We start from the raw sequence: 17,236 nt of genomic DNA, 5'->3' as shown, positions 1-17,236 counted from the left end.
TTTGCCTTTGGCAGCAATCATGCATTGATTTTGCTCCTTGAGGAGGACAGGAGAAAATAGTTAGATGCTGCATGGTGGTTGAGAAAACCAGATCTCAGAGTCATTTAGGATACTCACTAAGGTTCAGAACACTTTGAGGGGAATTTTTAGGAAAGGGAGGATCAGTCTGGAATTCCGCACAGTAGATGAGATAGAGTTAAAAAAAAAAAAAAGTATGAGATGGTAAAGGTGAGTTTTGGCTGACCCTACTCACCCTCACTCAAGTGGGAAATGGCAACCCACTCCAGTATTCTTGCCTGGAAAATTCCATGGACAGAGGAGCCTTGAGGGCTACAATCCATGGGGCTGCAAAGAGTTGGACATGACAGTGACTGAGTGACTGAGCATTTCCCCTCATTATATCTCCCTTACTATGCTGGAAGTTGTTTATGATCCGGACCATGTGGATAGATTGTACTTTTTGCTCACAACGCTTCCTTTCATCTTTATCCTTGTTGTGGCTCACTGTGGGCACAATATCGTTCCAGGTGGTGCTAGTGGTAAAGAACCTGCCTGCTAATGCAGGAGACATAAGAGACACATTTGATCCCTGGGTCAAGAAGATCCTCTGGAGGAGAAAATGGCAACCCACTCCAGTATTCTTGCCTGGAGAATCCCATGGGCAGAGAAGCCTGGTGAGCTACAGTCCATAGTGTCACACAGAGTCAGACATGACTGAAGTGACATAGCACGGCATGGCATGTGGGCACAATATATATTCATTTCCTATTGACTTGGGGCTTGGCCATATGATTTTGGCCAGTACAATATGAGTGGGTATAGCAGTCTGTCAATTCTAGACCAAGGACTTAAAGAGGCATCACATGTTTCCACACACCCCTCTTGAGCTTCTGACTTATGCCATGAGAAGAACATGACTCAAGTATCTGTTCTTCCTACACCCTAGGTCCAGGGATGAAGACCGGAGCAGACCCAAACTTAACCTGACATCTAGAGTCCAGTCCAGCTTAGATGAGCCCAGCTGAGCCAGCCAAACCGTAGCAATCCCATAGACCCCTGAATGTGCAAAATAAACATGATAGTCCACTGAAATTTTGAAATTATTTGCCATACAGCATTACTGGATTGAGCTTCCCAGGTGGTGCTACTGGTAAAGAGCCACCCTGCCAGTGTAGGAGATATAAGAGAGGCGGGTTTGATCCCTGGGTTGGGAAGATCCCCTGGAGGAGGAAACGGCAACCCACTCTAGTATTCTTGCCAGGATAATCCCATGGACAGAGGAGGCTGGTGGGCTACAGTCCATAGGGTGTCAAAGAGTCGGACATGACTGAAGCGACTGAGCATGCAAGCATGTGCATTGTTGCATCAGAAACCTTACTAATATGAGATCATATCTTAGAGTTTTTATATCCATAGCACCCAGGTCATTGCCTAGCAAATAGTTGCTGGATGAGTGAGGGAAGAACTTGACATAGGTTTAACTGATTATATTGCCCACCTACCTCAGTGGTATTTCAGTTGTTAGAGCAAGGTACTCGGGGGAGTCAAATACAGCATTTATGGACTACATTTCTTCTCTTCAAAATCTAAGGAAGGTGTCTCAATAATACATAAGCCTTTCTATAGAGAGTGATCTAGCCAGAGGGAAACAAAATGACTTAATACGCAGCCACAGTACAACCGGCAAAGCACTACATATGTCTTACTGCTGGTGGATCAGAAGGACTATATGTATGAAGCTTGCTGCGTGCTAAGTTGATTCAGTTGTGTCCGATTCTTTGCAACCCTGTGGACACAGCTCACCATGCTACTCTGTCCATGGAATTCTCCAGGCAAGAATACTGCAGTGGATTGCCATGCCCTCCTCCAGGGGCTCTTCCTGAGCAAGGGATGGAACCCGCATCCCTTACGTATCCTGCATTGCAGGCAGATTCTTTACCTCTAGTGCCACTTGGGAAGTCTATATATATGAAGGTCAGCTCAGAATGAAGCAATTGTTGCTAGTTTATCCTTTTTAGCGTGTGGTTTTAATTAGCTCTTAGGCACACCAAGGGTTTGGAGTTTGGATATCTGAAGGGTTCTAAAGAAAATGGAATTGGTGTGGTTTGAAGTTAATAAGCAAAAACAGGTAGCAGAAGTGTGTTAATTGCTCAGTCATGTCTGACTCTTTGTGATCCCATGGACTGTAGCCTGCCAGGCTCCCCTGTCCATGGGATTCTCCAGGCAAGAATACTGGAGTGCGTTGCCATTTCCTTCTCCAGGGGATTTTTCTGACCCAGGGATCAAACCTGTGTCTCTCATATCTCTTGCATTGCAGGTGGATTCTTCAGCACTGAGCCACCAGGGGAGCCCAAAAGTGAAAATGTTAGCAGAAATGAAGAGGTACTTTAAAAGGAGTGGAAACCTTGGCAAAAAAATTTGTCAGAATGGAGGAGAAGGAATTACACGTGAGAATATGGGATACTGTAAGCAAGATGGTCTGGGGGCGGAAAAAGAGATGGGGTTTTTTGATAAGAGAGAGTGATACAGGCAAGCATATGGACTTGTTGATGAGATAAAGGAGGTCCTAGATAAAGATGGGGGATCAAACTAGCATGGGTATCTTGGGTGAACTGCCAGTAAGTAATTTGGAGCATTTTTTTGAGATTTTGTAACTTAAAGAACTATTTATTTTTAGGGGAAAATACTGCATATTCTGATTTTTAAAAGTTGAGTGGTAGTCTTAGAAAACAACACTTAGAAACTGTTCTTCAATGCTGCTCCAATACTAGCAGAAGTGTGGCTTTCCACAGTTTAAAGAGGATTTGGAACTCAGGCAGATACTGATTTTCTCTGGGATAGAGATTGGATTTATGTCTGATTAGCCTTTTGATTACTTTAAAACTAGATACAACATTTTATTTTCCTTTTGTGTCTTTGAGACTAAGGAACAAGGAAAGAAAAATTATGCCCTGGGTAATAGAAGTGATTATTAATCATATTGTTTGGTGGTGGGTAGTAGGAGGGGCTCAAAGGCAGGTTCTTTCAAGACTTTTCATTTTTGCTTACAGCGTTTGGAACATGGCTGTTTTTGTATGTAAAATAATTTTATTGGACTTAGTGATTAGTCACAAAGTGCTTATTAATGAGATTTTGATTCTTTGACATTTCTAATCGATAATACTTGAAACATAAGAAAGGACTCAGATGTTAGTTTTCTGTGCTTAGTTATTTCTTGAAAAGATAATTAGTGATGCTTTGTTGTGAATACATTTTGACCAATGGGACGATATCTTATGGCTCAGAGGTAAATACTTTTAAGTTGGCAGCTACAGTTTGAGTATCCTGGCACAGTAAGTGTTCCAGAACTTTTTGAACATTGCTTAAGAGGTAGGCAAGTATCCAGGATTTTTTTTCCAGTCCTGTTATTTCAATTTGAAAGAGATCTTGTGTGGCTTTGATGAACAATTTCATTGGTACTCTTATTTAACAATTTTGTACAGGTGCCACCAACCAGGGCTGGTTGATTTCTTTCATTTTTTTTCCTCCTTTCTCCCTTCCTTTCTCTTTAATTCTGGAGGTCGTGTGTACATATATTTGAATCTTCAGTTTAGTTGTTCCCAAACTTCTTACCAGCTAGTCTTCTAAACCTTACCTTCTCCAGTTGCCTTCTGATTATTTTAATCTCAATTTTGATTATGAAAAGAATGCATTTTTAAAGATAAGCCTGTGTTTTCATCAAGAGTAAATGTTTACATCTATCTTATGAAAGAGAATAAAGACATCAAATACAATTGTAGGTGTTTGCCATCTTTAAATAGACTCAACGTGTGAAAAGGCAGGTTTATAAAAATAATTAAGTATTTGCTGTGTAAAAAAAAATGATCATTTTAGAAAATAGTTCATAGCAGTGTTCACAGAATCAAAGAATCATAAAATTTGAAAGAACCTTAAAAGTTACTACTGAAGCTGAATCCATTCTCTGTACTCTGACACCAAATTAATTCTAAGAGAGAGTTTTGGGTGATGTATATGACAACAGCTTTATTCCTTTGCTAGGCAAAGGAGGCCACAGAAGGCTAATGCCCTCAAAACTGTTATGTCCCAACCTTGAGAGGGTAGTGAGAAGCTTTATGATAGTGGTTCAAAGAGGGGATGACAAGTTCAATGACAGTCTTCTGATTGGTTGGTGGTGAGATAAGTGGGAGTCAGCATCATCAGCCTTTTTGTTCTAACCAGTCTGGAGTCTCTGTCCTTGTGGGCAGCATACAGTTAACTTTTCCCACCTAGTGGGGGTTTTAGTATCTGCAAAAGCATTCTAAGATATTGTTATATATATTCCTTGTTGGGGAGCTAAGACTCTGCCCTAAAGGCTGCATTATGATTTCTGGACTGCTCCTCCCTTGTCTCCACATCTCCTATCTTCCCTAGTACCTGTTTGAACCTGTCCCTTGGAACTCAGGCAAGGTCATGGAGGCTGGATGAAGCCTATTTCCTGTAATCAAGAAGTGGAGGACACAGAAAGACAAAGGCTTTTGTGCCCAGGAGCCTGATAGAGCCCTGCTCAGTATCACTGCTATACATCCAATGAGTGAATTGTGTTACTAAATTCATGATAGGTGTTACTCTGCCTATCTTTGGATGTCTTTGGTAACAGGGAACTCACTACCATAAGGGGCAAGTTCCCCCCTCACTTTTTTAAAGTAATATCATATTATTATTTTAAATGACCAGACCCATTCTTTATATCAGTTCTCTTACAAGTTTTACTTATTGCTTCCAGTTATAGTTATTGCTTTTGCTTAGCACTCATAATAAAAGGAGTTAGTTAGCTGAAGAATGTGTCATATTCAAAAATTTGAGAGTAAGACATTTGGAATCTGGGGAAAATACATGATTTGCCTCAAATCTGATGAAAGATTAATGAATTCTGGATTCCCAGATATTTCACTTTTTGTGATCTGAGTAACAAAATTCCATTTACATTCAACTGTTAGGGACACATATCTTGCAATGTAAAATATGACAGTGTATGACCACAACCTAGACCATATGCATCTGAGGTCTGAATGCAAAAAAAAAGAGAGAGAGAAAGAAAGAAAACCCAGAAACTTTTAGGATCTTCCTTCATTTCCTCCAATATGTTTTCAAACTGTATTTGCAGTAATTGTTGCTTCAGCATAATTCTTTATATCTCCATAGAGGAGTATTTTTATTCTTCTGTGAGAAGACATAAAGAGAGAGATGCCCACATATCTGGCGGCTTTTTGGGTACTATTGATTTGGCATATTGATGGTCCATTATCTGAGAGTAAAAAGGACATCATTCTTTACTCCTTGCCCAAGAGCCCTGAGACTCTTCGTTTTTTATTTTTAAATTTCAGGTGTATAGTTAGCTGAGTCTGTTCCCTCTGGCTTTTTGTTTGCTTGTTTATTATTTTTTAAAATATAAGTTTATTTATTTTAATTGGGGGTTAATTACTTTACAATATTTGGAAAGATTTCCAAAGTGAATTGGAAAAAAAAAGAATTCTAGGTTAGAGCATTGGACAAGTTTTTTTTTTTTAAATTTTATTTTTAAACTTTACATAATTGTATTAGTTTTGCCAAATTTATTATTTTTTAAAATATAAGTTTATTTATTTTAATTGGGGGTTAATTACTTTACAATATTTGGAAAGATTTCCAAGTGGATTGGGAAAAAAAGAATTCTAGCTAAGAGCGTTGGACAAATGTCTCATGTTTGTCTGTGATGACATAAGCTTTGACTTTGAGTCGGTATCATTGTTAAAAGAGTAGTCACACTCACTCACTGCAGCTGGTTTTTGGTGTATAATTTAGTAATAATGATACTAGCTTTGGGGGAAGTATGAGTTTAGACCTGCTGTGATTTTTCATATTTTGTGAGACAGCTGTACTTGAATTCTTCTTCCAGTGATTTCTTTATATTTCTATGACAGCCAAATGGTTAGCTTGTGTGTATGTTTATTTTTGCATGTGAAAAGGACTCCATGTAGCTTTATTAAACCCCTTTCAGGAACAAGTAATTTAACATCAAATGGTAAAATTATATGCTTGTTTTAACTGTTAGAAGTGTTTTTCTGTTTTACTGAATTTTTACTTTCACTGTCATCTGAATGAAATGTAAATGATTCTTTATTCAGGTATGTATGTCCTTGAATGGACTTTAAAAGCAAATGTGCTCAGAATGTCAAGAAACGTAGGAAAATACAATATAATGATAAAGAATTTTTAGCTGATCAGATTGATCCTTAGTCATAGTTGAAAATGTGTTTTCTTTACTTCCTTCATGTGTGTGTATATGGGAGGCTGTTTGTATTGTGGGAAATGCATTTTGCACTGGGGTGAGTAGTCCATAAAGATGAAGGTTCTTAGACCTTCAAAATGTCTTCTCTTTGCCTGTTTAACTGGCTTCTCGATGGCAGTAGTTCTGCTGCTGCTGCTAGGCATGTTTTAAGAAGTGCCTCCTCAGAAAGGAATAGAGTCAAAACTATCTCCTATGTCACAAAGCAAACCTTTGTTTAGGCTTGCCACCCTATTAACTTGAACCTCAGTGTTCCAGAAGTTTTGTTTTTTGCTTACATTTCCTAGGTTCAAACAGTGAGTATTTTTTTCTTTGAATTAAAGACCTTGAGGATGTTCATTTAGTGTTTACTTACCTATTTGGCTTCACAGGCCAGCAGATCCAACTCCCAAGCTGTTGAGTCTAGCAGCTAGCTGGTAGAAATGCTGGGAATATGTGTTTTCTTCATATTTATGACAATTGGGAAATTATATATATTCATGTCCACAATATATATGTGTACTGAAATAATAGTATTCCCTCTTTATACCCCTGGAAAACAGAACATTAAAATCTATACCTTTTTGTTTTAGATTGTAGCTAGAAGATGAGTGGAGGAGAGAAGGGAGAAGAGAGTCATTTTATGGAAATGTCCACTAGTACTTATAAATGTTAAGATTCTTAATAGTCTTTACTCTCTTGTTAGAGTGTAAAATGTCTTCTCAAAGTATGAATCCTTTCAGCCCTTAATCTTTCAGCAATAGCTGTATTTAGATTATATTTCTGTGCTGCAAGCATTTAATTTTTGCAACAGTGTTTGTTCTTTTCCTATTCCGCACATCGTGGTTTTTTTTTTTTTTCAAGTCAAATTCTACCATTTGCCATGAATCATTTATCTTGGGATAAAGTCAATCTGCCTGCTGTAGGCCACTCTGTGGACTGCTCTTATTTCCCTCCTGGAGTGGCCTGGGCTTACTGAGACTGAGATTAGTCAGTCATAGAGATTACCTCAGAGCCTGTGGTTGATATCAGATATGGCAGACAGTCATATGAGGAAGAGAATTAGCATATACCAATTCTTATACATCCTCCATAAACATCAATCCTTTGCGAACTCATTTCAGATTTTCCAGTCTTGATGTGATTAAATAGGCAGCTTTGCGGCATGTTCTTCTGGTGGAGGGAGGCTGAGTCATGACAGTTTAAGAATAAAAATAGGGGGCACTAATATCCACAGAATTTTTATAGAATGTGTCTCCATGCTTGTCATCCTTTTCTTCCCTCTGTTCCTTTTAAATCAAGAGCTTTTGTCTCTCTTGGCTCTTCCCAGAAATGTTCATGCATTGAATAGGCAGATGGTGGGTTGAGCTTGGAGAGACCTAAAAGGGCACAGTCATGCCTCAGCATCTTTCTCTAGTACAGATGCCCGTTTGTACATTGACATCCAGTAAACCTTTGCTGATTGCAGTCAGATCTTAATTCTTAGTGTGGTTCAATACCTTTTTTTTTTCTCTTTTACAATTTTCCATTCTTGCATGCCTGTTGGCCTCTCAGGCATGCATGCATGCTCAGATGTATCTGACTCTGCGACCCCATGGACTATAGCCTGCCAGGCTCCTCTGTCCATGGAATTCTCCAGGCAAGAATACTGGAGTGGGTTGCCATTTTCTCCTCCAGGGGATCGTCCCACCCTAGGGATCGAACCCACGTCTCCAGCATTGGCAGGCAGCTTCTTAACCACTGAGCCACCAGGGAAGCCCAGATTTAAGGAAGGCTGCAGAAGCTGCAAGTCAACGAGGTTGGCCTCTCATCTGATTGCAAAGTATTCATCTTCATTCCTTCTGCATATACTGATCAGTATGTAAAGGAGGAGGAGGTCACAGTATTCCCAGACCAAATAGAGCAACTGGACTGAGTTCTAGGTAGTTGGGAGTCATCTTGGTAATAGTAAGCTTAGAAATGGTAAACAGGATTTGAAGTGCAGAAAGATGGTCTGTGATTAATCCTGACACCTCTGGACCTTATACAAGGCTTTCCCAGAAGAAATTATGAAGGAAAGTGGAGTTCTGCATCCAGCGTTTTCCTTCCCTTTGTGGCAACTCACTGCATTTTAACTTCATCTATTCTGTTTGAGGGTCAGTCAACTTCAGAACTGTATTTATCTCTTCTTTCACTTATTCTTATATATATATATATATATTTTTTTCCATTTGGGTTTTTGGACAAGCCAAAGAATTGAGGCAGAATAATCTAGAAAAGTTGCCCCAAAATACCCAAAGTACCAAAACAATGCTCTCCTTTAAGTCCTGCCTACTCAAATGTTAGAAACAAACAAGATATCCTAAGATAGTTATATACTTAGGAAGTTTCCCAAATACCATCCTCTCTAAAGCCTCTTAATTTCCTGAGATTTCATTCTATGAGGTATTCCCTCTATAAATAATTTCAATCTCCGTTGCTTTCTATGCCTTATCCTGTAACCATCCTTAAATAGCTTTTGTTAAAAATAAAATCTTCCCTTGGTGTAGTCTGTTTTCAGATAGACCATATTCTCCCTGTTGCAGTACAGCATATTGGTTACCAGCTCACATTTTACAGCCAGATATCATACTTTGAATTTCAGCCATTCCAGTCACAAACTATGTGAACCTGGGCAACTTACTTTAGAAAATAACAGAACCCTCTCTGTGCCTCAGTTTCCCCATTTGTAAAATGGGATAATAACTGTACCTAACTTATAGTGTTGTAAGGATTAAATGACTAAATATATGTAAAGCACATGGAACAGTATATGGCTCTCATTAGTGCTATTTAAATGTTTGTTATTATAATTCCTTTGGAGATAAGCTTTACTACTCTAATTTTTGTCTGTAGTACTTATCACTTTCCAACATAATATATGATGGATTGCTTTGACCTTTTCTCCACCACCACCCCCCCCCCGCCTCTTCCTCCTGCTAAATCATAAGCTCTATGAGAACAGGGATTTTTTTCTGTTCTCTTCATTGCTGTATATCCTCTGTGCTTCGCACATAGTAGGTATTCAATAAACATTTGCTGAATGAACTCATTGTAATCTGGCTTTCTTGCCTACCAATCTATTGAAGTTGCTCTTGCAGAGGTTATTAGTAACTGCAAACCTGTGAACCACCTTTAGCACGTCCCCCTTCTCTTGCTCACAGTATCTAATCAAAGAAGACATCAGGTTAATTGTACTGGCAAGTATCTCTCAGATCCATCTTTGTCCTCCCAGAGCCACTGCTACTACCTTCTCTAGTCCTAGCCACCATCTATTTCCAGAGTCTTGCAGTAGACCCCTAATTAATTTTCTTTTTCTATTTTTGCTTCTTTTGACCCATTCTCTATATAGTAGCCAAGGAAGATTTTAAAAATGTAAATCAAACAACACCATACTTTAACAACCCTTTCTTCTTATTGTTTAATTGTTAAGTCATGTCCAATTCTTTGTGACCACTAGCTTCCTATTGTTCTGTAGAGTAAAATACAAAATTATTCAATGATCTACATGAAACTGTGCTAGCTGATCTTTTAGTTTCTTAAAAAGTTAAATGGTTACCATTTGACCCAATGGTTCTACTCCTCAGTATATATCAAAGAGATTGAAAACACTGATATAAACTTGTACGCAAATGTTCTAGCATTATTCATAATAGCTGAAAAGTAGAATCAGGCCAAATATCAATCAATTTATGAAAAGATAAATGAATGTTATATTATCCATATACAGGAATATTATTCTATTGTAAGCAGCGATGAAATACTGAAACATGCCACAACATGGGTGTACCTTGAAAACCTTGTGCTAAGTGAAAGAAGCCAGAAATATATTGTATTATTCCATTTATATGAGATGTCCAGAATAGGTGCAAGTATAGAGATAGGAAGTAGATTTTGTACTTGGTAGGGATTGGGACTGCTGCTGCTGCTGCTAAGTCACTTCAGTCGTGTCCAACTCTGTGTGACCCCACAGATGGCAGCCCACCAGGCTCCCCCGTCCCTGGGATTCCCCAGGCAAGAACACTGGAGTGGGTTGCCATTTTCTTCTCCAATGCATGCAAGTGAAAAGTGAAAGTGAAGGCGCTCAGTCGTGTCCGACCCTCAGCGACCCCATGGACTGCAGCCTTCCAGGCTCCTCCGTCCATGGGATTTTCCAGGCAAGAGTACTGGAGTGGGGTGCCATTGCCTTCTCCAGGTTGGGACTAGGGGAACATAAATGCTAACGGGTATTGAGCTTCTTTTGGGAGGTGTCAAATGACAAAAACAAAACAGTTTAGTAATGAGTTTGATATCATATATTCAAGGAAAAACAATCTATGGTTTGGGGGTGTTGACTGGAAAAAATGCACAACCTGAAAGTTGAGAGTTAGGGTTTATTTTGTACATGTTCTGAGGACTTCAAGTCAGGGACACAGAAGTCTCAAAGAGGCAAGGGAGGGGACAGAATATATAGGAGTTTTTGCAACAAAAACTGGGTAGTCGTAACATTGAAAGATTATTCTTTTTTTTTTTTCCATTTTTTAAAATTTTATTTTATTTTTAAACTTTACATAATTGTATTAGTTTTGCCAAATATCAAAATGAATCCACCACAGGTATACATGTGTTCCCCATTCTGAACCCTCCTCCCTCCTCCCTCCCCATACCATCCCTCTGGGTCGTCCCAGTGCACTAGCCCCAAGCATCCAGTATCGTGCATCGAACCTAGACTGGCATCTCGTTTCATACATGATATTTTACATGTTTCAATGCCATTCTCCCAGATCTTCCCACCCTCTCCCTCTCCCACAGAGCCCATAAGACTGTTCTATACATCAGTGTCTCTTTTGCTGTCTCGTACACAGGGTTATTGTTACCTTCTTTCTAAATTCCATATATATGCATTAGTATACTGTATTGGTGTTTTTCTTTCTGGCTTACTTCACTCTGTATAATAGGCTCCAGTTTCATCCACCTCATTAGAACTGATTCAAATGTATTCTTTTTAATGGCTGAGTAATACTCCATTGTGTATATGTACCACAGCTTTCTTATCCATTCATCTGCTGATGGACATCTATGTTGCTTCCATGTCCTGGCTATTATAAACAGTGCTGCGATGAAAGATTATTCTTAATTAAAGAAAACTAGGAGAAGGCAATGGCACCCCACTCCAGTACTCTTGTCTGGAAAATCTCATGGACGGAGGAGCCTGGTAGGCTGCTGTCCATGGGGTCGCTAAGGGTTGGACACGACTGAGTGACTTCCCTTTCACTTTTCACTTTCATGCATTGGAGAAGGAAATGGCAACCCACTCCAGTGTTCTTGCCTGGAGGATCCCAGGGACGGCGGAGCCTGGTGGGCTGCCATCTATGGAGTCACACAGAGTCGGACACGACTAAAGTGACTTAGCAGTAGCAGGTATCTCAAGGTAACAATTTGAATGCTTTTATGCATGGAAAGTTGCAAAGTCTGGGCTACTTGAAATCATTTCTGTGATAGGCAGCTCAGCTGTGTGGGGCTAGTATCCTATGTGAGTCTCCTCTCAGTGCTTCATTGTTGGGGGTGGCTATAGCACTTGACTGCTAGGTGCTGGGCATCCTGTTTCATCCTGAGTTCCCTCAGGACTCGCTGTAGGGGAGGCTGTAATCTGATGGCTTGATGGTGGCAACATCCTTTGTTTACTGGTATGGCAGGCAATATTTTTCATTCACAGGGGAGTATAGTACCTAACAAGCAGTGGAGCACTCTTCCCAAGGAATTTTGGGCAAGAGTGAATTTTATGGAAAGTTAAAAGAGGCAACATGAAAAACGGCATGATTTGCCAGGAGGCTGGGGATTTTCTTATGAGACTAACTTGTCCTGTTTTCTAGGGTAAGCTTTAACTCACTAAAGCTGAGTGTTTTTCAGTTGCTAAGCTGTGTCCGACTCTTTCCAACCCCATGGACTGCAGTATATCAGGCTTCTCTGTCCTTCACTATCTCCTGGAGTTTGCTCAAACTCATGTCCATTGTGTTGATGATTCCATCCAACCATCTCATCCTCTGCCGCCTCCTTCTTTTGCCTTCAGTCTTTCCTAGAATCAGGGTCTTTTCCAATGAGTCAGTTCTTTGCGTCAGGTGGCCAAAGTATTGGAGCTTCAGCTTCAGCATCAGTCCTTCCAATGAATATTCAGGAATAATTTCCTTTAGGACTGACGGGTTTGATCTCTTTGCAGTCCAAGGGACTCTCAAGGGTCTTCTCCAGTACCACAGTTCGAAAGCATCAATTCTTCAGCACTCAGCTTTTTTATGGTCCAACTCTGAGTTGGAGTATTATAATTAGTGTATGTTAGATTTCCCTGACAAGTATTTCCTGTAAGTATAGGCTTACTTAGGTTCAAATTTGTTATATGAGCCAGGCTGTTGACTGACGCCTCCATTTTGTGGGTCTGAAACCATGCAACTCAGATTGAGATTTGAACCCACAGTCTTTTTATTGAAATCATACACCTGGTCTCAGGACTTAATAAAGTTTGGTTTCTTTGTCTCATCACAGGAGTTCAGTGAGAGACAAATTGATGGGTAAGAAATGGTTTAGGGAGATACACATTCTATAGAGAGAATGCAGTCCCTCTTTAAGACAAGAATGGCCTTGACACTCTATAGACAGAATAGGGTCCATATCTGAAGTTGAGAGACTCCAAATATGGGGTAGTTAGTTTTTATTGGCTGAGTAATTTCATAGGCTAATGAGTGAGAACAGTATTCCAACTGTTTTGGGGAAGGAACAGGGATTTCCAGGAATTGGTCCACCCCCACTTTTTGGCCTTTTATGGTTAGCCTCAGAACTGTCTTGGCACCTGTATGTCACTTCACATGCTGATGTATTAAAATGAGCATAAAATGGAGGCCTACTTAAGGTCCACTGGAATTAGATCTTCTGCAATCTTGGATCTAGTTGGTTCTAACCAGTTTTTGTCATGTCCTATGGGCATGTCATTCTTTTGAATGTTGTGCCCTGCCCCCTTCCCTCCTATTTCAGGTCCTGATATATGAATTAACTTTTTTAGGGGTGATGAAAATGTTCTGAGATTAGATAGTTTGCTGGTTTATAACTGTGAATATTTTAAAAAACACAGTGAATGGTATACATTAAACTTTATAGTATTTTAATTATATCTCAATTTAAAAAGTTTTAGTCCTTGCCTACCCTCTAATCTCACCTCCTGACACTTTCTCTCTCACTTGCTGTACTCCAGCCACAATCGTCTTCTCTGTTTCCCAAACATGAAATGTTCTCTCTTATCTCAGGATGTTTCCATGTGGTAATCTGTGTTGTAAAACTCATTTCTCATCTTTCTTACATAACTCATTCTTATTAATTATTCAGGATAGAGGTGAAACTCTACTACTTTCTTTCTTCTGGAAGCCATCCTTGACTCCCTTCATACTTTGCTTGTCCCATTTTTATACAATCTGCATAGCATCCTATGTGTCTCCATTAAAAATACGTGATTATATCTGCCTTTCAGATTGGGTCCATAGACCATAAACTCCATAAGATAGATACCATACCTATCTTTGTTTATTTTCTCTCCTTCATCCTTTATTCAAAACTAAAGACCCATTCCACTTTGTTGATATTTTGGATCCTAGCTATTATCATGAAGGCAATGGCTCCCCACTCCAGTACTTTGCCTGAAAAAATCCCATGGATGGAGGAGCCTGGTAGGCTGCAGTCCATGGGGTCGCTAAGAGTCGGACATGACTGAGCGACTTCACTTTCACTTTTCACTTACATGCATTGGAGAAGGAAATGGCAACCCACTCCAGTGTTCTTGCCTGGAGAATCCCAGGGATGGGGGAGCCTGATGGCTGCCGTCTCTGGGGTCGCACAGAGTCAGACACGACTAAAGTGACTTAGCAGCAGCTATTATCACCTTGTATTATCTCCTTTAAGTCTCAGGAGGGCAGGGATCCTGTCTACTTCAGTTGACCATTATGTCATGGCAATCCAGCCACATAGTGGATACTCAATAAATGCTTGTTGAATAAATGACTGTAATGGTTTCCCCTTTTAACCTCAGTTATCTGAGCAACAGCACACATGATTAAATGTGGGAAGTTTACATGATTTTCTGGTTAAAACCAAATATTCTCAAATATGACCCTTATTGCCTTTAGACATTAAGTCTTGAAACTGAATACACTTCTTTATAGTGTATCAGTTTCTTGGCATTTCTAGTTTTCTTTTGGGGAGTGGTGGTAAATAAAAGCATTAATCACATTGCCCCGGGAGTACACATCAACTCATAACATATCCTTCTTTTGACATGTAAGGCTCCTCCCCCATCTTGTCCCCGTGAGAATCAGTAACGAAGCATTTATGACTGTGTTGTTGTTGTTCAGTTGCTCATGTGTGTCCGACTCTTTCCTACCTCATGGACTACAGCACGCCCGGCATCCCTGTCCTTCACCATCTCCTGGAGCTTGCTCAGACTCATGCCCATTGACTCGGTGATGCCATCCAACCATTTAGTCCTCTGTCATCCCTTTCTTCTCCTGCCTCAGTCTTTCCCAGCATCAGGGTCTTTTCTAATGAGCCGGCTCTTCACATCAGGAGGCCAAAGTATTGGAGCTTCAGATTCAGTCCTTCCAATGAATATTCAGGACTGATTTTCTTTTGGATTGACTGGTTGCAGTCCAAGGGGCTCTCAGGAGTCTTCTCCAACACCAAAATTCAAAAGCATCAATTCTTTGCTGCTTAGCCTTCTTTATGGTCCAAGTCTTACATCCATGGCTACTGGAAAAACCATAGCTTTGACTAGATGGACCTTTGTCAGCAGCATAATGTCTCTGCTTTTTAATATGCTGTCTAGGTTTGTCATAGTTTTTCTTCCAAGGAGCAAGCGTCTTTTAATTTCATGGCTGCAGTCACCATCTGCAGTGATTTTGGAGCCCAAGAAAATAAAGTCTGTCACCATTTTCTTGAAGAGATCTTTATAGTCTTTCCTGTTCTATTGTTTTCCTCTCCTTTTTTTGCTTTATTCACTTAGGAAGGCTTTCATATCTCTCCTTGCTATTCGATGGAACTGTGCATTCAGATGGGTGTATCTTTCCTTTTCTCCTTCGCCTTTCACTTCTTGTCTTTTCTCACCTCTCTCTGTAAGACCTCCTCAGACAACCACTTTTCCTTTTTGCATTTCTTTTTCTTGGGGATAGTTTTGATCACTGCTTCCTATACAATATTTTGAACCTCCTTCCATAGTTTTCCAGGCACTCTATCAGATCTAATCCCTTCAATCTATTTGTCACTTCCACTGTATGATCGTAAATTATTTGATTTAGGTCATGCCTGAATGTCCTGGTGGTTTTCCTTACTAAAAATTTGAGTCTGAATTTTGCCATAAGGAGTTCATTATCTGAGCCATAGTCAGATCCTTGTCTTGTTTTTACTGATTGCACAGAGCTTCTCCATCTTTGGCTGCAAAGAATTTAATCAGTCTGATTTTGGTGTTGACCATCTGGTGATGTTCATGTGTAGAGTCTTCTCTTGTGTTGTTGGAAGAGGGTGTTTGCTATGACCAGTGTGGTCTCTTGGCAAAACTCTGTTAGCCTTTGCCCTGCTTCATTTTGTACTCCAAGACCAAACTTGTCTGTCTGTCTCTTGATTTTCTACTTTTGCATTCTAGTCCTGTACGATGAAAAGGACATCTTTTCTGTGTGTCAGTTCTAGAAGATCTTGTAGGTCTTCATAGAACCATTGAACTTCAGCTTCTTCGGCATTGGTGGTTGGGGCTTAGACTTGGATTACTGTGCTATTGAGTGGTTTGCCTTGGAAATGAATTGAGATCATTCTGTCATTTTTGAGATTGCACCCAAGTACTGCATTTTGGACTCTTTTGTTGACTATAAGGGTTACTCCATTTCTTTTAAGGGATTCTTGCCCACAGTAGTAGATACAATGGCCTTCTGAGTTAAATCACCCAACCTGTCCATTTTAGTTCATTCATTCCTAAAATGTCAGTGTTTACTTCTGCCATCTCCTGTTTGACCACATTCGGTTTACCTTGATTCATGGACCTAACATTTCAGGTTCCTAAGCAATATTGTTCTTTACAGCATCGGACTTTACTTTCACCACCAGACACATCCACAAACTGGGCATTGTTTCCACTTTGGCTCAGCCTCTTCATTCCTTCTGGAGCTATTTCTCTGTTCTTCTCCAGTAGCATATTGGGCACCTACTGACCTGGGTAATTCATCTTTCAGTGTCATATCTTTTTTCCTTTTCATATTTTTTTAGAAAAGGCAGAAAATCCAGAGATAAAATTACCAACATCTGTTGGATCATAGAAAAAGCAAGAGAATTCCAGAAAAACATCTACTTCTGCTTCATTGACTACACTAAAGCCTGTGACTGTGTGGATCACAACAAACTGTGGAAAACTCTTCAAGAGATGGGAATACCAGACCACTTAACCTGCCTCCTGAGAAACCTGTATGCAGGTCAAGAATCAATAGTTAAAACTGGACATGGAACAATGGACTGGTTCAAAATTGGGAAGGGAGTACATCAAGTCTGTACATTGTCACCCTGCTTATTCAACTGCTTACATCATATGAAATGTACTGGATAAAGCACAAGCTGGAATCAAGATGGCAGGGAGAAATATCAATAACCTCAGATATGCAGATGACACTACCCTTATTGCAGAAAGTGAAGAGGAACTAAAGAGCCTCTTGATGAAACTGAAAGAACAAAGTGAAAAAGCTGGCTTAAAACTCAGCATTCGTAAAACTAAGATCATGGCATCCAGTCCTATTACTTCATGGCAAATAGATGCAGAAACAATGGAAACAATAAAAGATTTTACTTTCTTGGGCTCCAAAATCACTGCAAATGGTGACTACAGTCATAAAATTAAAAGATGTTTGTTCCTTGGAAGAAAAGTTATGAGAAACCAAGAAAATG

General features: G+C 39.8%; 1 protein-coding gene across 12 annotated transcripts in view; it reads left to right on the top strand.

The window, feature by feature from the left end:
• The window catches only part of LOC147341495 (uncharacterized), a 786,153-nt gene that overhangs the window by 514,137 nt on the left and 254,780 nt on the right, over positions 1-17,236 (top strand). Inside the window, exon 6 of one of the 12 annotated variants that reach the window (XM_086387341.1) lies at positions 2,318-2,382. The exons of the other annotated variants lie outside the window; for them this stretch is intronic. The gene's annotated coding sequence lies outside the window, so the exon portion shown is untranslated. The remainder of the gene's footprint in view (positions 1-2,317; positions 2,383-17,236) is intronic. 12 annotated transcript variants of the gene reach the window in all.

Source organism: Bos grunniens, chromosome X (assembly GCF_055505025.1).
Source record: "Bos grunniens cultivar Pamir isolate PY7600 chromosome X, Bosgru_T2T1.0, whole genome shotgun sequence".
NCBI classification, from domain to species: domain Eukaryota; kingdom Metazoa; phylum Chordata; class Mammalia; order Artiodactyla; family Bovidae; genus Bos; species Bos grunniens.
The sequence above is the reverse complement of the archived record's forward strand: the minus strand, read 5'-3'. Positions and strand labels throughout refer to the sequence as shown.